This window comes from Sminthopsis crassicaudata, chromosome 4 (assembly GCF_048593235.1).
Source record: "Sminthopsis crassicaudata isolate SCR6 chromosome 4, ASM4859323v1, whole genome shotgun sequence".
NCBI classification, from domain to species: domain Eukaryota; kingdom Metazoa; phylum Chordata; class Mammalia; order Dasyuromorphia; family Dasyuridae; genus Sminthopsis; species Sminthopsis crassicaudata.
The window spans coordinates 180,072,148-180,094,531 of NC_133620.1; the positions used below are offsets into that span (position 1 = coordinate 180,072,148).

A 22,384-nucleotide genomic window follows, 5' to 3' on the forward strand; every position below is an offset into this window, starting at 1 on the left:
ATTTTTGGTAGAAAGTGTCAAGAAGAGACTAGATTTAGTCCTTATTTCATATTCAGGAGAAATCTACCAAGCAGATTTAAGTGTCTGTTTTAAAATAAAACAAGGCATAAGAGATAGCAAAAAAGACAACCTGAGTGTAATCTAATGGTAATAAATATTTGTCAAAATCTTCATGATTAGGAGATTAGGAAAACAATGGCATCAGTTTGTGAACAGCTGGTCAGTATTGTAATACTTGGTAATGTGAGCATCTGGACCTTTTTTAATCATTCACTTATTGGTCCAAGATTACTTCCCTTTTTGAGGGAAAAGATACAAAAGCATATAATAAACTTTTATTGTGCACAACATTTGCCCTAGATATGCCATGAATATTTAAACGAATCCAGCTTTTAATTGTACTGAAAAGAAAAATCGAATGTAATTCTGTATTGAATCCTGTATGAATTTCATTTGATTGTCCCCTTTCAGAAGGAGTACAGACATCTGTCATTAATTATTATACTCAGCAACATTAAACAAGGGAAAAGAGAGGATAATCAATTCATACTAAGAATGAAAAAACAAATGAGAGAAAAGAAACATGACATTTGATAGTAACCTCTCTGTCCAGCACATGTTGGAAGCTGAAAGAAATGAAGTTCAATCTTACTGTATATTTCCCCTGACATCATTTGGGGTCTTCATACCCTGCCACAAGGTCAAGGTACTTAAAGTCAAACAATATTATGGAGTTTCAACTATAAACAAAATGCATTGGATTTATAGTTCATTGAGGGGAGGTGAGAGGGATAGTGAGGTAGGATAATGGGTGAGAATGTGTCTTTAGACCTTGAAATAAACCCAAACAAAATAAAAAATTATCCCAAGCCATAAAAAATACTACATGTTGCAAGTAGGTATGGAATGATTCTCTAGAACAAAAACTCTTTCTAAAACATGAGTATGAAACAGTTTTACCTTAATTATACCCTGGATTTATGATCAGCATTGTAATTGTTTCCATGATGTCTCACTTTTATGTTTAGATCTCATTCCTATTTGAATTGAGTTTGTTTTCCAATCATTTTATTGTAGGTGATTAACATTTTGTCACCACTGGCAAAATTTTTCTTTTCTGTTGGAATTGTGAAAATATTTTGATACAATCCGTAGGCATTCATCTAGTTAATGTAGATGCCATAGATTTTTGTTATGAATGAAAATGAATCAAAAGAATGTTTCCTATCACAAGCTGTCATTGTTATTTCATGCTTTATATTTTATGATGATTCCCAGAAATTAAACAATGGTATACATTATTTATTTTTTAATTTTTTATGCTAACCTTAACAAAAACCAAATAAAATGTGCATTGCCATATAAAAATTAAAGTATTTAAAGATTGTCCATGTAAATATGAATCTTGTTTTTACATAAAACTTGTTTAAATTTTTTTAAAGTAGATAATAAATTCAGTGTCACTTCCAAAGCTCTTGTACCTGCCTATGTTTCTTTGCAAACTTTCTTCTGTTTACTTCTGTGCATTAAAAAAAAAAAAATCAGTGATCTCTTTTATTTCTTTTTTGACAATATTATTTTTGGGTCCTCCCTCTCCTACCTAACACTCATATATGTCTGTCTTATAATAAAAATGCACACTCAAATAAAAAAAAAACAATAGACACATTGGCCATATCCAAAATAATATGTCTCAGTGTGAATCTTGAGACCAATACCTCTCTCTTAAGAGGTGGGCAACATATTTTCTTATCAGTACTCTGGGGTCATAGTTGGTGATTACATTTTTTGAAAATTTTTAATCTTTTAAAGTTCTGTTTCCCTACAAAATTATTGCTTTGTAATTAAGTAATATTCCATTACATTTATATTCAATATTTTTAGCCATTCTCAAAAAGTATGTTCTCTTTTGATTTCTGATTCTTTTCTCTATGGAGATGCTATACATACATACATACATATATATATATATATATAAAATATTTGTGAAATATGTACTTTTTACTTTGATATTTCTGGAATGTAGAATTAAGACAAGTAAAACTTATGCACAATTTAGTGATTTTGGGACTTAGAGTTTCAAATTGCTTTCTGGATAATTTTGAATTCCATCAACATTGCTTGATTAGTGTGCTTACCTTTCTGCAGCCCATCCAATAATTTCCAATTTCCTTTTTTGTCATCTTTGTAAATTTGATTGGCATAATGTAGAATCTCAGACTCACATTTATTTACGTTTGTTAATTATTTAGAACTTTTTAAAATTTGTAGAGTAATTGAATTTCTTTCTTTGAGAACTGCTTTCCATAAATTTGATCATTTATCTACTGGGGAATGGCATTTGTTCTTATAAATTTGAATTAATTAATTCTTTATATAACTTAGATTATGAGACCTTCAAAAAACACATAGATTTTTCCTATTTTGCTATTTCTCTTCTAATTTTAACTGCATTGATTTTATATGAAAAACACTTTAAAATTTTATGTAATCAAAATTTTTTTATTTTTTTTGATCTTCTATATTACCCATTTTATCATGAATTTTCCCCTAGTCTGTAATTGTAAAAGACATTTCCTACTTTGATCCTATAATTTGTTTAAAATGTGGAGGTGAGTTTTTTTCATATATTTATTTATTACTTCTCTAGGTAGGTAGTGTGAGATATTAGTTTCTGCCAGACTACTTTCCAGTTTTCCCAGAAGTTTTTGTCAAATAACAAGCCCTTCCCACAGTAGTCGGGTTTTTTATTTCATTACTGATTGATTGAGAGAAAAAGAGAGAGACACAGGGAAAGAAAAAGAGAGAGAGAGAGAGAGAGAGAGAGAGAGAGAGAGAATGTGTGTGTGTGTGTGTGTGTGTGTGTGTGATCCATCATGAAGTTTTTCCTCTTTTTCTTTATGGTATTTCTCTTAGTGATCTCATTCCATGAATGCAATTATTATCTCTAAGGAGATGATTCCCAGATCTCTCTATTCAACCTTAATCTCTCTCCACAGTTTTATTTTTACATCACCTTTTATACCGCTGGAACTGCATGTTTCACAAACATCTCAAACTCAACATTTTTGGTACTAGAAATTTCATTTTCTTCTTTCTTTTTAAAATAAGATTGACTTTACTAGTTTTTTTTTTATTTAAAAATGTTCTTTTCTATCAATTCAATGACATTTTGTCCAATTAAAAAAAAAAAATTCTTTGATTTCCCAAATTTTGTTGATCTTTTTTTAGTTGTTTTGTTTTTCTAATTTTTTAAGTTGTATGCTCAATTAATTGCTCTATTCCTTCTTTATTTTATTAATACAGGTGTTTATTGATATAAGATTTCCATATGGATTGTTTTGAATACATCCTAAAAGTTTTGGTATGTCTCATTATTATCATTTTATTGACAAAATTGTCTTTTACCTCTTTGATTTGCTCTTTGAGTCACTCATTTTCTAGTGTTAAATTATTTATTTTCTAATAAATTTTTAATGCTTTCTTCAAAGCCATTTAGTATATTCTTGTTTTGTAGTCATTAAAGATATTTTTAATATTTATGGAATTCTTTTGCATTTGTTTGTGAGGCTTTAGTGCTTTAATATCCAAAATTTCTGCAAAAATACCATGCTCATTTGAGGAACATACTCCTTTCTCTTCTCATTCAGTAATTACCAGAGATCTATCATATCTAACTCTTCTAAAATTATATTTTGTTCCTATATTTTTCATTAATCTTTTTGTTTTGCTTATTATTTTTGTATATTTGAGACACTTTGAGATCCTTATCTTTTGAAACTAGGTGTTACAGTAGTTATGTATTGTATCTGGAGAAAAATCTGAATTTGTATTTTTACAGGACATTTGCTAGCTATATGAATTGATACGTTACTTCATCTCTCTTTTTGTGTTTTTTCTTACAAAATTGGAATAATAATAATAGCTGTCTCCTAAGATTATTGTTAGGATGAAATGCATGATATTTTTGAAGTGCTCTGTAAACCTTAAAGTGCTATATAAATGCTATCTATCGCTATAGAATTATTATTTCTTCTTGTAAATAAATTTATTTTTCTTTTAACTATTTAGATATTATGTCATTTAGTAAAGATATATCAAATATTGATAGTTTTATCTTTAAGCCTAGTGTTCACTTTGGACTCAAAGGAACTGGGGTTTAGGACTTACTTTGGGCAAGAAATCTAATTTCTTTGGGTTTTAGTTGTGTTATGGTTTCAAATGTCCCTTCTAGCTGTAACTCTAAGATGATATTAATATTCACTAAATGTAGTGATCCTTTAATTCTTTAAATATATAAAAATAAGGTGAGATACATATCATTTGTTTTAAGTTGTAAGGGCTCTTAGTGAGAAATTGAAATGTAATATTAATTGCTTAGAACCTTAGATATGAATTCTATTTCAACTTCAGTGATTCTAATCATTCACAACATTAAGAATGACTTGGTTTTCTAAATGTGTAGCTGCAGTACAGCTTTCTGTTTAATATATGAGGTCACCTGAATCATTCACCTGGTTGGATGATATGAAAGCATAGTATCCTGAAGCAAATACTTGCAGAGATTTTTTCCTCAGACCATGCACAGAAGGTTGTCAACGTTAGGATTTGTTTGAAAAGCCCAGTTTGCCTGCTTTTTTTCTCCCAAGGTTTCAATTCTCAAAGAAGAATGTTTTGAGAGATGCCTGAATGCACTCATCCAGCTTATGAAAAATTCAATATATATTTTAAGTAAACGTATTGAAATCACTTATTAAGGAAAATGCAGAGTCTGATAGATGGAAATGATTATCAGGTAAATTATTCATTTCTATTCACAAAGTAATCACCCAACAAAGATGGTTTCATTATTCACATGTTGGCAGAAAACAGGTTGTGGCAGGAGCCAGCCCCATTACCACTTAAGTTGTAGAAAGATGCTAGAATGTCTGGATACTGTGTGCAATGAGCAAAACAATTAGAAGCAGTATAAACATGAAGATTGGGAGGGGTGTGGGAAAAACTGCAAAGAAGGAGCTCTCAAACTTCAGTACTAAAGGAAGAAAATAAGACTCCATTTAGGAAATAGAAGAGATTTGTCATCATTTGAAAATAAAAGAACTTTTGATACTATAGTTAAATTCTAGGTATCCAAGGGAGATAGAAATAAAAATTCAAGGGAAAATATAATCTGAAAAAGTCTGCAAGTCAAAAAAGTAATAACTATAAATCAGAATCAAGATGCCAATATTTCCAAATCATCAGCACACCCAATTTTGGAGTTTATACTTTCAATATTTATATTTTGGGCTTTATTTGAAAAGCAGAAAATCTGTGTTTTATAATCATGTCTGGATTTTAATTTAAAGTTTGTCTACATTATCAGGTGATTAGTAATACAGATTACTTAACACTTTTGAGACTTGGAAACAGCCTTAGCATTTTGTGGTTACTTGTTCTCTGGTTGTTCAAGGAGACTTTTTCCTCTCCCTTTTTATGCCAGCAACACATACCACTCTTAGAATTGTTCCAAACAACTATGCAAAACATAGATCTTAACAAACGGTGACTGGAAGTGAAATTTAGTATGTCCCCTGCCTATCTTGACATCAGAGAGAGATTGAACCAAATATTTCCAATCTTTAAAAAAATGCTTCTCTTTTTTGGTGAAGTGGTTTACTTTCTAATAAGATTAAAAATAACAATTACCATTTAATGGTTTCAAAGTGCTTTACATACATCATGCCATTTGAACTTTACCACAGCTCTGAGGTAGATGTTATAGCTATAACTATCCCTTTTTTTATCCTTTAGGAAGTAGGTTCAAAATGTCTTAAGCACTTTCCCATGGTAAGGCAGTTACTGTCAGAAAAAGGATTTGCACTCAGTTGTTTCTCATTCCCACTCCATCACTTTCTCCATTCCAGCAAGCTATTTCTCTTACTGAAAAGTGATGGAGTCAAGAAAACTAAGGCTCAAGCCCTGCTTTGGATACACACTAGCTGTTTGACCATGGAAAAATCATTTGAGTGCTTCAAGTATCTTTTTAAAACTGTAAAATGTAGAAGAATTGCAAATCTACATACATGGAGAGAATTTCCAAACTGGGAATTCTCTAAATAAACAGTAATAAAATCATATGTCCATATTCCCCTAAAATATCTTTAAAGAACATCACCTATGCTTAATCATGCTTTTCTTTTTAAGCTTTTTTATGCTTAGTCATCATCTGTATACATATATGCCACAGAGATTGTGACCTATTATATTTATTCAAATGTAATCATTTATAAACGATAAAAATGATGCTTTCATTATTAGTCATCCTCCTTTGAAATATATACATTCAAGTATTATAATCCTACATGTCATCCTTTTGTGGATAGCTTTGCTGAGGATGTACATATGTGAAAATCAGGAATATGGTTAAGTAAGAGGAAAAATGAGTTGAGCTTTGTCTGTTTTTGTTTGTACTCGATCTTCATAGGCTTTTGAAAGGTTTATAAAAATTGAAAAATTGGGGCAACACAAATTTCACAGGCTTTGGAAATTTGAGGAGAGAGTAGCTCCTATGTGAATAATTACTAAGCAGTTTAGTCATTAAAGTTTCAAAACATTATGCATATACATATGTATGTAGAGATATATCTACATAATATGTGCCTACATATGCACTTATATATAGATGTGGATGGTGAATAAGCTTTCAGAGTTTCAAAACAGTGTCCATATACATACACATATATGTATACAGATGATGACTAAGAGTCATTCATTAGAGTTTCAAAAGAGTATACACATATGCATATGTATATCATTGTCCCTTCCCCAGATATTGGGTGTTTCCATGCCCCCAATTCTCTCAGTTTCCCTTCAAAATCTTATTTAAAATTCCTTTTTCGCAGAAAGTGTAAGTGACTGAGAAAAATTTAAAGTATTTTCTCTCTTGGGGTTAGTTTGCATTTAGATTGGGGTCAAAATATTAAGCCAAAAGAATGAAATTCTGATAGCAGAATGCTGCCAATAGAAGGAAAGCTTTTGAAGGTCATTAGGATCTTCCTTATGTTTTTAAAATTCACATTGAAGAGGCAGCCCTCATACTATCAATGTGTGAAACTAGCTAATCATAATTAGACAAATGAGGGGGGGAATCTTAGATAAAGGAACTGTAAAAGGCCTTTTAAGTAACATCATAGTGTTTTAATAAAAAAAAAAATCATTAGTTTCTATTTTTCTTTTTTTTAATCTCTGTTTTCACTTCCATAAGAATAATCCAAAAACAACTCTGATATTTTATTTGTTTATTTATTTTTAAAATTCTGATATATTAAAATATAATTTGTGAACTTAAATCTGTTAAATCATACACCCATAGGACCCAAAGCTAAAGGACTTGGGAGTTTGTTTAGTTCATTCCTCTACCCACAAAATGGAGAATCAAATTAGATGATGCATGTAAAATGCTTAACACATTTTAAAGTCTTTTATGCAAATGCCAATTAATATCATTATCATTTGTATTATTATTTAAAAATGAAAACATCAGATAAAATTTGATGTATAATGAACTAACTATAAAATCTTTTTCAATGTTCTTTAGTGGAAAGAAAAGTGAACTTATAGTAAGAAAACCCATGTTCACTTCCTTGCTCTAATAATCACTATATAAGTGGCCAAATCATTTAATCTCTCTGTGTCCAGTTTTCTTATCTGTAAAATGGAAAGAATGATACTTCACTATCAAACTCCCAAGGTTGTGAGTAAATCATTTTGCAAAATTAGGGGGTTGGACTCCATTAACTTTAAGGTTCCTTCTAACTCTCTAACTATGATTTAAACATGAATTCTTATTTAAATGAATGCTTACAATTATTAAAAAAAGAGATAAAAGAAGTCATAGATAGAAATTGGAATTTTATTTGTGTTATTGCTCATCACTTTTTCTTTCTAGTTCTAATGTTCCCAGTTATTCACTTCTCTTTTTTAAAATAAAAAGTTCATTAACCAACCAAAAAAGATTTTAATAAATTACAATTATTTATCCTCCAGGTTTTAAAAATAAAAATAGACTATATAGTGTAACTAGATGATACTTCTCAATTGAACAGTGTTTTTCTACCAACTCATAGTTCAGTAGAGGAAAAAGCTGAAATTAACTAATTTTGAAGCTGAAAATTGTGATAACTGGTCATATAAAAATGTCAAGTTCTCATGCAGAGTTTATATCCAATAGGTCAGTCACCATGAAAGAATCTTTTAGGGGATAATGAGATTTGGAAATGGGCAAAAGTCAGTAGCATAAATGACTGATAAAATCAAGTTGGCCTCCTGTGATGCTCCCCGATGTTTCTACCTTCATAACAGTTCTTATATAGGTTCCCTTTTTACCATTCACACAGTAGTCACTCTGAAATAATGTGTTCTGTTTTGTCTTCCAGCTTCAAGTCTCTTTTCACTTTAATCCATTCTCCATTTAGCTGCCAATGTGATTTTCTTAAAGCACAGAGCTGACCTTATCACCCCTTATTTAATATACTTTAGTGGTTTCTTCTTATCTCCAAGATATACTATAAGATCTTTTATTTGGTTTTTCAAAACCCTTCACAGCTTGGATTATTCCTACCTCTCAATTCCCCCTATTCTTCCTATCAGTTACTCCCCTCCACTTACTCTAGGACCCAGCTACACTGGATTAATTGCTGTTCTTCACACACTATAGCCCATCCTGATTCCATGCCTTTTCCCAGGTTTCCCTTCTCACTTTTGCTTTCTGGTTTCTCCCAAAACAATTCAGATCCCACCTTCTGTAGAAGTCATTTCCCAGTCTCCTATAGCCCTGCTTACTATGTAGTGATCTCCCATTTTATCAATCTATCTTGACATACATAGTTGTTTGCATGTTGCCTTTTTGCTTAGGAGGTGAGCTCCTTGAGGGTTCTAAACCATGAATGTATTTGATTTTCCTTAACCCAATTCTGTACATAGTTAAGTACTAGAACATAGTAGGTACTTAATAAATGTTCCTGCGGTACTCTGGTCTGACTGCTGCTTCTTTGGCTTTCTTATTAACTCCTAATAATTCCTCTTAGTTTTAAACATTTAGTCTTGACCCTTATTTGTAAGTTTGTTTTCTTCCTGTCTTTGTCGGTTTGTCATTGATCTAGAAGATCCATAGAGGCCATTTATTCCAATATTCTCATTATAAAGATAAGGAAACTAAGTTGTTTTTTTTTTTAATTTAATTTTTTTTTAATTCATTTTTCCAAATTATCCCCTCCCTCCCTCCACTCCCTCCCCCGGATGACAGGCAATCCCATACATTTTACATGTGTTACAATATAACCTAGATACAATATATGTGTGTAAATACCATTTTCTTGTTGCACATTAATTATTAGCTTCCGAAGGTATAAGTAACCTGGGTAGATAGACAGTAGTGCTAACAATTTACATTCACTTCCCAGTGTTCCTTCTCTGGGTGTAGTTATTTCTGTCCATCATTGATCAACTGGAAGTGAGTTGGATCTTCTTTATGTTGAAGATTTCCACTTCCATCAGAATACATCCTCATACAGTATTGTTGTTGAAATGTATAGTGATCTTCTGGTTCTGCTCATTTCACTCAGCAACAGTTGATGTAAGTCTCTCCAAGCCTCTCTGTATTCCTCCTGCTGGTCATTTCTTACAGAGCAATAATATTCCATAACCTTCATATACCATAATTTACCCAACCATTCTCCAATTGATGGACATCCATTCAACTTCCAAGGAAACTAAGGTTTAATGGAGGTTAAATATCTTACTTGTCCAAGCTGATATAGGATCTGAACCCAAGCTCTTTCCATTGTACTATATTTGGCATTTGCTTTATTTAAAGTTTTCCTTTTAAACACCTTCTTGTCATTAATTTCCTTTAAAACCTTCTGAGGTCTTTTGCACATTTGTCTCTTTTAAGAAGATTTCTCTTAAAGCTATCTATAGGGATAGCTAGATGGCACAATGGATAGATCACCAGAACTGGGGAAAAGAAGACTAGAATTCAAATCCTCAGATATTTACAAGTTATGTGACTCTGAGCAAGTCATTTAACTCTGCCTCAATTTTTCATCTATCAAATGATCTGGAGAAGGAAATGAAAAACCATTCTTTGCCAAGAAAACACTAATTGGGGACAGAGAGAATTAATTGGACAAGGCTGAAATGACCCCATAGCAACAAATGTACCTATACTGGTTCACAGCCTCTTCAGAAAAAAAAACAAACAAATAAACAAACAAAAAGAACAAACAAACAAAAAACCCCCAAACAAACACAAATAAACCAAACCAAAAACAAAACAAAACAAAACAACAACAAAAAAAAAAAACCTGCCATACTCTATGTAAGATATTGCTGAACTTCTTGTATTTTCTACATTTAAAGAAAGGATTGATGATAACGTGTAAATTACAGTACTTAATTAATCTACAAAAAGATATTTATTAAGTGTCTACAATGGAATACAAATATACAAAGAATAACAAAAGAAAAAAATCCCTATTCTTAAGAAGCTTATGTTCTTTCAGGGAAGAGGATATAAACCATATCAGCATATACATGATAAATTATAAACATAAAGTAATTAAATGCAAGGTAGATTGGGAACAAGTGCAGTAGATGCGAATATTTTTTGTTGAATTAAAAATACAAATAAAATTTCTCTATCACCTACTATTAAATTCTTTATCAGTATTGAAATAAATTAAGCATCATGAGGTGGTAACACAATATGATTTAGCTGAGTGGGACAGGGAGATGGGGATAATAACAAGTCACTAGTTGGCTTGTTCTTCCATGCTGTATGAAGTTCCAATTTATGTGTTGTATGGCAAACAAGCTTGAACAAATTTATGTGTGTTTACTCATGCAATGAAATTCTCAATATACTGGAGATAGTTTTGTTAGTTATAATCTAAGTATCACTTGATAAACATAATCCTGTTTTCTCAAATGTTTTGTATTCTGTTACTGTTGGTTTGCATTATTTAAATTTTCAGTAAGCCTCAACAGTGTGTCAATCATCTGCATAGTTTTTGTTAGGTATGTAAGAAGCTAACTTTAAAATCTCTTAGGCAAAGCAAATGAACTCCATTTTGACTGTAAGAAATAAGAATGGCCCCTGACTTTTGCTGCCTCACTTTTGTTAAACTACTAACTAACTAGATATGTGAAATTAGTCACAAATCATTAGTTTATGCTCCAACTACTGGGGAATCCTGAGAAAAAAAAACACTTTTTTTTTTTTAACCATCATTTTATCTTAGATTTGTTTTAATAAAAAAAAAAAGATGATGGATCAAAATGGTACAAGTTTTCTTTATCTGAAAAATAGCTTTAAGAATTCTGTGAAATTAAAACTATATGTGTGGGTCCTAGGGAAAAAACGTGATGTTGTTATAAACGTGCTAAACAAGAGTTGGAGGAGTAATGCAGAAATATTTTTAAATGACCAAAACCTTTTAAAGAAATTACATGGAAAATCATTTAAAAATCATAAGGGTTCTTACCAAAACTTATGAATTTATGATTTCTAAAGTTGACTAAACATCCATTTCTTATACAAATTTAGAATTCTTCCGGGAAATAATCCCAATGTATTCTCCTAATGCTTGGAATGGGGCAGGCAGCTGCATAGGAGTTATAAGACTCAATAACTTTATTTTTTTTTTTTGATGCATTTTCTAGGTTGTGCGAGTAATTAGTCCTGGAAATATTTTTAACAAAACAAGGAAAGACAACTGGAGCAAACAGGATGCAATCATACTTGTTGACTGATTACTTATTATTGGACACTTCCAAGGAATATTCTACAGGCAAAATACAAGAGAAAATCATCCCAGAGCCTAATTTTAGATGAGTTAAATGAACTAAAATATTAAACTGTAATTATTATGAAAATTGTTGGGTTACAGGAAAAAAATCTGGTTGTCATACTTATTTTCATCCAAGGTAATCATATGTCAAATTAAGTTTGATTTTTTTCCCCTATATTGATGTAAAATTAGTTATGTCGTTGGTCCTGGATAAGCAGTTTCAATTTTGGTGATTAATGAAGACAATCAAACAAAGTACAAAAGTTAAGATCTTTCCTCCCCCTTAAATTTATGGAATAAAACAAACCTTTCCATAGCATAATGATATAATAATAATAATATGATTGCACATGAAACTCCCAATCTAACATGTACAACTTGCTACACTTTCCCTCCCCTACCCTAGATATTATTACCCTTAGACACAAATACACACACATACATAAACATACATGTAAAATCCTTTTATACATACTTTTTTTTATCACTTCTTTCTCAATGCAGATATCATCTCCTTCATTAGTCCTTTGTAGTTAATTTAGGTATTTATAATAGTCAAAATGACTTATTCACTCAACATTATTCTTTTTTTTTTGTTTGTTTTTGTTTTTGGCTGAAGCAACTGGGATTAAGTGACTTGCTCAGGGTCACAGAGCTAGGATGTGTTAAGTATCTGAGATAGGATATGTTAAGTGTTTGAGCCAGATTTGAACTCAGGTCCTCCTGACTCAGGGCTGGTTCTCTATCCACTGCTGCCCCTCAAAGTTATTCTTAAAGCAATACAGCTACCACTGTAAATATTTTACTCTTCATTATTTCATGCAAGTCTATCCATGTTTTTCTAAAATCATTATACTCATCATTTCTTATAGCACTGTAGTATTCCACAACTTTTTTTACCTATTCCCAAGTTGACAGGTATCCCTGCAATTTCTAGTTCTTTGTTATTACAAAGAGAACTGCTATAAATATTTCAGGACTTATAGTAAATGTTTCTAAATTAGAATGCAAGGTAAATAAATTCAAGGCCTAAATCAAGCAGCAACAATGCTTAGCACTCACTTCTCAAAGTAAGATGTTCCATGCCTCTAGAAACTTAAATTTGCAAAACAACTCATTCTTTATCTTTAGCCCAGTGGAAGGACACAGGCAGTTTCATTTATAGTATTAGGACTACAAATCAGCATTGGAAATAGTCTGTATAGGCAAAGCCCATTCCATTCTGAAGGGTTGTGCATTTCTCAATGCAACAATCAGAACAACATTGAAACTGTGGGAAATTCTGAGATTACTGATCTTTGGCTCTGCAAGCAGACAAACAATAATCTCTTAAGAGCATGGTGTATCAACAAAACAACCAGATTATTACTATGTTAGCCCCAGTTTTAACTGTTATTCCTTTCTTCTCTCTCTAGCTCTCGTAGGCTTTTCTAGTCTTGTCTCTTCTCACAGTGAAACTCCTTCTTCCTTTAAAACTAAATGGATTGAAAACTAGGGAATTCCACACAGGCTTCTGGGAGATGTAGCTCTCTAAAAGAAAATGAATTGGATATACCTACTATTATTTTTGATGAAAACATCTTTCCCCTTTTACCTGAGTAATGGCAATGGAAAACAAAATCAAATCCTTTCACAACATTCAACACTTTTAAACAGAGTAAAGTAATTGTTCAATTTTGGGAGAATACTTGGGGCAACAGGAGGCAAAATGATTGCTGAGGTATGGAGAAAGGTTTAGAAAGTGAATATTAATTTGAGGCTAATACAAGAGGATGATAGTCAAGGTTTGTGAGCAAGTTTGAGTATGGACTGTGAAAAAACAGGAAAAATCGAAAGATGTATGGCAGTGGTGTCTAAGTCTTGGCTTTAAATCTTTTACCACTATATTGTCATTGTAACATATATTTATGTATCTTTATGTATGTGTATGTTTGCCTGTATGCGTGTGTGCTCATAGGAGTTTGTTTCTAAATAGAATTCTTTCCAGGACTGCAAATTTGGTGCAGTACTCAGTGTCTGAATTATGTCAGCTCAGCTTTCTTCCATCTATTCTCAAACCTATCAGAACATAGCTCCCAGAGGGGCATAGGATAACCTTTCCTATAGTCTTAATCATTTGTTATAATTACAAAAGGATTAAAATGTTTGGCCTTTATGACCCATATTTTATGCCAATTATTTTCAATTTTGGTTACTCTATGATTTCCAAAGCCTTTCTGAAACTTTATTTCATTTAATTCCTGATATTTAGTTAAGCAGTTTGCCTCCAGTTCAATCCCCACTTTAGCTAAGGAGCTTAAAAAATACTGAGGATATATGGGTTCTGCAAGATTTAGTTTCTTGCTGGGAACTAGGGAAGTAAAAGCAAGCCTCCAGGCCTTCCATCACAGGTGCCATCTGGCGAAAGTTCTCCTTGATGGCTCATTTAGAACTTTAAGAAATCTTGCTCAGATTTAAAATTCTCATTACAGTCTTTGCCAAAGCATCTCAAATGCATAACAATCTTAACTCCAAAAAAATGAAGAAGTTGATCAGGGAGACACACCACTCAGAGTAAAGAATTGAAAAGGGAGACAAAAATGTGATACAGAGAAAATCCTAGCTCATTTTGTCAGACTGTTGTCCTCTGAAAATATACAAGTGTTATGACCCTCATCAGGGTTTTTCTAGGTCCCTTTGTGTACAGAATTGCATTTTATTTTCTCTTCAGAATAGAAGTCCCATTCCAATTTACAGAGAAGCAAGGAATAGAACTTTTAAAGATTTTTCCTAACATTTGCCATTTTCTTCACCTTTGGAATGAATCCTATGTGAACTTGGAGTTTTATAAGTTACGTGTTCTCTCTGTTATTCTTGTGCAATATTGATTTCTTTCCACTCTATTTTTACCCCTTCATGCCAGGAGAAATGCAAATCTCCATTTCTGGCTTTTGTCTTAAATGGCCATTTTTAATGTTAGGACAAAGAGTTCATTATATTTCATCCAGAAATACTATATTTTGTCATTAAATTAACCTTAGTACATCTTAGAGGGCATAGTGACTTCTAATTTTAACCAATTTCCTTTACTCCTATATATTCTTCTGCTAGGCTGTAGTGAGAGTTTTGTTGATAGATAAATCTTTTATTTTATTTTATTTTTTTTACTTGCAGCAGTATTGTCCTATTCCCCACCCCCAATGCCAAGAATGCTGGTACACCTAAATCAAACATAGTTCCCACAAGTTTGTGTGAACTTTGGGCACTTTTTATTTTTTCTTTCTAGAATTTGATTTTCTAATCTTCATTATATTTTCTATAGAAATTTTACAATTTTATTTTTCTAAAAGCACAAGGAAGTAAGGATTCAATAGCAAGTATACATTTGAGAACCATTTTGGTAACAAGTTGGCAATATCACTCTAATTATTTTTCTCATAGCTCTTATAAGGATAGTAGATGAGCTCAGACAGAAGGTAAATATACTTACATTTTCTTATGAAGTAAAACATCCTGTGCTGATGTATAAAGGAGGGTGGCTCTAGGAGTCAATTTTTATGATGATTTCAAATAAAAAATAATTTTAATAGGAATTCTCTTCCTAAAAAAAATCCCCCAAAACTACCACCACAAAAACAACCAAAAACAACAAAAAAACCCAACAACATAATGATTTAATTTTAAATATATATGTGAGAGAAGTACAAGGCTCTTATCAAAATGAAGATTCAACATTCTAGGTGGTATGAAGGAGTGAGAAGATGTACCTAGGAGGGAAATTCTGAGAATATGGTGGAGTAGGTCAGTCAATTCCAAGTTCTCCAGATTTTCCCCATAAGCAGAAATTTTTGCCTCAGGGCGAATATAGACTAGTGAAACACAAGAAACCTTGGGACAGAACAAGGGTCCTCTTGGAAGAACTGAGAAGACCAACTAAAGACCCCAGGCCAGGGATTAACCAGTGTGAAGTGCAAACACCTCTAGGCTACCTTCACAGAAACAAACAGGAATCCTTGGGACAAACTTGGTGTGGCTGGAGCCTCCGTCCAAAACACAGGAATTTTCACCTCTGGAACAGCAGACAACTTGTGGAGTCCAGGATCTAAATTCAGGAAGACTCCAGCTGTGCTTCAGAGACACAGTCCTGGGTGAAAAGGAACCAGCACATGGGGAGTGCAGAAGCAGGGGGGCAGGAACACTGCTGACTGTGGACATTTGCAGGAGGGGGGAGCTTTTGGTTTAGATTCCAGGTCAGAGGAGAGGGAGTGCTGAAGTGAACTAGAACACCATCCCTTACCCCAAGATTAGTGGTCATACTAATATTTCTCATTAAAAAAACAAAGATGAAGTGGCAAAAAAGAAAAACCCAATCACAGAAACTTTTTTGAGAATAGGGAAGAAAGACTGAGGTTCATCTTCAGAGGAGGTCAATGAAGTAAAAAGAGCTTCTTCTACCCTAAAGGGCACTGGGCATTGCTAAATTTATTCAACAGGAGTTCTTTAAATAAAAATGATCATCTAGTAACCTCTTTTTAAATTAATTGGATAAGAAGAGAATCTATGTCTCTCATTTTCCAAACCCAGCTTAAAAACTTAATTCTCTCAGGAGTTTAATTATCATCCCTATGAATATGCTATTTGATAAATATTATCTTGCCAATTTATTGATGTCAGTATTCATAAAGGTCTACTGATATATGAAATGGAATCTGTGTTTAATAGGGACTAGAGTAAAAGATCATAAAGATCAGAATAAGAGAATCAGGGAACTGTAGCAAAGCACATTAGGAGCAAGGTCAGAAGGATACACTAAGAACATGCTCTGTGAATTACTGGACTCATTTGAACATTTGAGAACTTAAAAAAGATCTCAGTAACCATTTAATTTATCCTCCTCAAATTATAACTGGAAAAATGAAGTCTAAGTCATATGGTCAAGGTCATAGAGGTAGTCTCATAGAAGATGAACTTGGATATTCTGCCTCTGACCTTTAAATTGAAATCTTTAGATCATATTAAATGGCTTCTCCATTGTTTTCCTGAAGTAGGAGACTAGATTGTCTCAAATATTGGAGGTGGGTGTTAAGACTATAGAGAGGAAAGAAAATAAGATTTGGAACAAATACTTTTGGAAATAAGAGGGTTTGTAAGGGTTCAGATCAACTTTTGCATCATAAATTTTCAATAGATGAAGGAATATAAAAAGTTACATGCTTAAATGTCTAAAATATCTCCCAAAGGGAAAACACACACTATAAAAGCTTTACTTTCTTCAAATGGGACTATTGTTTCAAAAAACAAATTTATAGAATATCCAGCAGCCAATCTGTAGGACTCAGGCATAGTCAGCATAATGAATACAATTACAGAAAGCACTTCCTGAAAAACAAAAAACAAAAAACAAAAAAGAGAGAGAGAGAGAATCCAGGTTTCATTTTTTCATTTGAACATTGTTCTATTCAGCCATCAACATAAACAATTTCCTGGTTTTAAAAAAAAAAAATGCCCTAATCTCTTTTCTCAGTTTGCCCCTTAGCACTTATCTGGTGTAATTTGGAATGCAGTGCCAGAAGCTTCTATATTTCCGGGAATGATTTGTTGCCTTCATGCACAAAGCTGCACTTCAACAGCTTTCCACACCAGAAGCTACCTGGGAAAGTGTGAAAGTGATGTTTGAAAGTTATCAAGGCACCAGACAGGTTGCTTTGCTCATGTTTCTTTAATTTCTTTCCTCTACAATTTCTTCTAAAACCAAATAGGACTGGATGCAATAGGTTAGTATTGGGAGAGACTTTAGGGATTATTTAGTTTTACCCTCTTACTTTACCATGGAGGAAACTGAAATCCAGCATTTGAATGGGAACTAATCAAATTCATGTCTGATAAATGGCAAAGAAATTTGGACCCAGGTTTTCTATCTTGGAATCCAGTGCTCTTGCCCTTCTATATAAAGTATCCCCTACTCTCATATTTGGTTCTCAGCATTGATAAATAGCAAGAAAAAGAGAAGCTATTTAGTATGGGAACATCATCAGACAGCATAGCTGTGACACTGACATGTGTCATTATCTTACTCAGGAAAAATTAAATCAGCAATTACTGATTAAGCACCTACTAGATGAAACATAGTTCTTTTCTTCCAGGATATTACCTTGGTATTTGTAACATCTCTTTAAGAATACAAGTCATATAAAGCTGAATCATGACAGAAAAGATGACTAATTCCAAAAGAATTTCTTGATAGAATAAAATAATTTGGAAGAGAGATCACTGGAGAATTGGATACTTAGGAAAGGAAGATATCAAATAAGATTAAATAATAATAATAGTATTAGTGCTATGCTAGTGCATATTTAACAACTGGTTCTCTGGAGAAATATAGCATATTTTTCCCCCCTGAGGCAATTGGAGTTAAGTGACTTGGCCAGGATCATACAGCAAGGAAGTGTTAAGTGTCTGAGGCCAGATTTCAACTCAAGTCCTTCTGACTTCAGGGCTGGTACTCTATCCATTGTGCCACCTACCTGTTCCCTTGAAAATCTTTTAAGTTTATTCTGCATTACTAACATTTTCTCTATCATTTCCTTGTCTACAAAAACAAAGTATAATAAAAAAATCTATTAATTTTAACATGTATTCTCAGCATTTGCTGAGGTGTAAAGGCAATGAAATTTTAACAATTGTCTTTAGGGAATAAAGTGAAGGGGTGGGGAAGGGAAGTAAGGGAAATTCAGAGAGAGAAAAGAATATTCATTGTGTATTATTTAAATTAAATTGTAAGGCAGAGAGATGAGTAGCCTGCCAGGTATAGAGTTGGAAGCAAGATTAAATTGAATGAGAGGAACAAATTTATGTAAGATCTTAAAACATCAGTCTAAGAAATTTGAGATTTCATTGGCTAAAAAGATAGGTTTTTGAGCAAAGGCATGGTGAAAGAAACATTTTAGGAGCCTGAGTCTGGCAGAGGTATTCTTGATATACCGGAGACAGAAAAACTTATTAGAAAGAAATTACAATGTGGAAACAATCTGGGGAAAAAAGGGGGGATGACTAAGAAAAGCGATTTAGAGGATGAAGAATCATTATTAGGTACATAATTGGGTAAGAGAATGAAGGAGAGGGAGGAATCAAAAAATAAATATTATAAAATGCCATATCTCAGATGCCATTTTTCATATTTGGACCTCCAGAAAATCTACTAGGATGTGGATCAAATACTGAAAATCCTAGCTCAGATATTGTAGTCTTCCTCCTCAAGACCCACTCCTGTGGTGTTTATTTTTACTGCTCATCAAGAGAAATCACTTAGTTCAAAGCAAATGAATTTTATTTAATTAAAATAAAAAAAGAATTATAGTTTTTCATCATTAAATAAACCTGAGATATATTCTTTCTTAAAGTCTCATAAAATTAGTGGAGGGTTAGGTTTGTTTAAGAAATATAAGTTGTGATCACAAAAAATAGAAATTGCTTCAAGACAGCATATTTCTGAAGGACACACAAAAAGAGTATTTGTGGTTGTTATACATATTTGGAGAGACAAACTTACATAACCAGAACATGTGCATATTTGTGGCTGCACACTTTATGCTTCTCTTCTAGAGTTAGAGAACCAATATTAGAATCAGGAAGACCTGAATTTAGGTTCTTCCACATACTGTGTGAACAATCTTGAACAAGTCACTTTCTATGAATATAAAAGCAGAGAATATATCGATTTTACATTGATGGAAGAGGTTCTGTCCTTATAGATGAGAGAAGAAAAAAAAAAGGAAAAATAAAGAAATAAACAAAACTTTAGATTCTAAATTCTGGGACTTTTAGTGAGAAAGTGGAGCTCTCATAGATCTAATAGAGAGATAGTTTCTTATGGAGGTTCTCTTTGTATGAAAAGAGGCCATCACATTCCAGAATTAGCATAAGGGTGACTAGCTGATCAGCAAAGTAGAATTGATAGGCATTTTGTTAGTCTTTTGAACTCATTTCCTCTTGGTAATAAACCTCTATCTGATTTAGGGTTAGAAAGTTCTTGTCAATCACAGTACATTTCTTATTATCAACCTGCATTTCCCCATAAAAAATTTTGGGGAAATTTTGGGAAAGGTGTCTTTCCTTTTTTTAAAAAAAATATTAAAGATTTTTATTTTCAAATTTTGGGAAAGGCATCTTTCTTTTTATTATTAAAGCTTTTTATTTGCAAAATATATACATATTCAGCATTAACCTTTGCAAAACCTGTGCTCCAAATTTTTTCTTCTTTCCTTCCCCAGAACCCACCTCTAGATAGCAAATAATCCAATATTTGTTAAACGTGCAATTCTTCTATATATATTTCCACAATTATCATACTGCACAAGAAAAATCAGATCAAAAAGGACAAAAAAATGAGAAAGAAAACAAGATGCAAGCAAACCATAACAAAGAAATGAAAATGCTATGTTGTGATCCACACTCAGTTTCCACAGTTCTCTCTCTGGGTGTATCAGATGATTCTCTTTATCACAAGACCATTGGAACTGGTCTGAATCATCTCACTATTGAAAAGAGCCACTTCCATCAAAATTAGTCATCACATAATCTTCTCATTGCTGTGTACAATGTTCTCCTGGTTCTACTCACTTCACTTAGTATCAGTTCATGTGATTCTCTCCAGATCTCTCTGAAATCATCCTCCTGATAGTTTCTTATAGAACAATAATATTCCATAACATTCATATACCCTAACTTATTCAGTCATTCTCCCACTGATGGGTATCCAGTCAATTTCCAGTTTTTTGCCAGTACAAAAAGGGCTGCCACAAACATTTTTTGCACATGTGGTCCCTTTCCCTTCTTTATGATCTCTTTGAGATACAGATCCATTAGAGACACTGCTGGATCAAAAAATATGCACAGTTTGATAGCTCTTTGGGCATACTTCCATATTACTCTCCAGAATGGTTGGACCCATTCACAACTCAACCAACAATGTATCAGTATCCCAGTTTTCCCACATCCCCTCCAACAGTCATTATTATTTTTTCCTGCCATCATAGCCAACCTGAGAGGTGTGTAGTGGTATCTCAATTATCTTAATTTGCATTTCTCTGATCAATAGTGATTGAAAGCATTTTTTATATGCTAGACATAGTTTTAAATTCTTTGTCTGAAAATTCTTTGTCTATATCCTTTGATCATTTATCAATTGGAGAATGGCTTGTATTCTTTTAAAATTGAGTCATTATCTATATATTTTTAAAATGAGGCTTTTATCAGAACCCTTGAATGTAAAATTGTCAGTTTTCTGCTTCCCTTCTAATCTTGTCTGCATTAGTTTTGTTTGTACAAAAACTTTTTAACTTAATGTAATCAAAATTATGCATTTTGCATTCCCTAATGTACTTCAGATCTTCTTTATTCACACATTTCTTCCTTCTCCATAGATCTGAGAAGTAGACTATCCTTTTTTCTTCTCATTTGCCTATATATCACTCTTTATGTCTAAATCATGAACTCATTTCAATTTTATCTTGGTATAGGTTGTTAAGTCAGTGGGTCAGTGACTAGTTTCTGCCATGCTAATTTCCAATTTTCCCACCAGTTTTTATCAAATAGTGAGTTCTTACCCCGGAATCTGGGGTCTTTGTTTTAACAAATACTAGATTAGTATAATAAACTATTGTATCTTTGAACCTAATCTATTATACTGAAAAACTACTCTGTTTCTTAGCTAATATGAAATAGTTTTGATGATTACTCCTTTCTAATATAGGTTTAGAGCTAGTATAGCGAAGATACCTTCATTTACTTTTTTTTCATTAATTCCCTTAAATTCTTGACCTTTTGTTCCTTTTCCCCTCAATTTCCCCAGGAATTGTTATTTATTTTATTTTTTACAAAAAATGTCTTTTTATTTTCAAAATATGTGCAAGTATAGTTTTCACTATTCACCCTTGCAAAACATTGTGTTTCAATTTTTTCTTCCTCCCTTCCTCCAATTCTTTTCCCTAAATAATAAACAATTCAATATGTGTTAAAGATTCTTCTATACATATTTCCATATTTGTCATGCTGCACACACACACAAACAAAATCAGATCCAAAAGGTGAAAACAATGATAAAAAATCAAGCAAACACTAAGAAGAAAGGTGAAAATATTATGCTGTTATCCACATTTGGTCCCTGTAGTCTTTAATTTTTAAAATTGTAGTAAGTTTATTTTTAATACATATTGCTTTATGAATAATCTTGGGAGCAAAAAGCAGAACAAAAGCAAAAAACTATGGGAGAGATAAACAATTAGAAAAAAGAAGTGAACATAGCATGTGTTAATTTACATTCAGTCTCCTTAGATCTTTTTCTGAATGTAGATGATATTTTCTTGACCTTTTGTTCTTTCAGATGAACTCTGTTATTATTTTTTTCTAACTCTGTAAAATAATTTCTTGGGAGTTTGGTATGGCACTGAATAAGCAAATTAATTTAGCACAATAATTCCGTATTGTCATTTTTATTATATTAGCTTAGCCTAATCATGAGTACTTGATATTTTTCCAAGTGATTATCTCTGATTTTATTTGTGTAGAAAATGTTT

At 32.3% G+C, this 22,384-nt stretch overlaps 1 pseudogene; it reads left to right on the forward strand.

Annotated features, from left to right (window-relative positions):
- The first annotated feature begins 17,416 nt into the window (after positions 1–17,416).
- The window catches only part of LOC141540673 (large ribosomal subunit protein eL6-like), a 112,203-nt pseudogene continuing 107,235 nt past the window's right edge, over positions 17,417–22,384 (forward strand).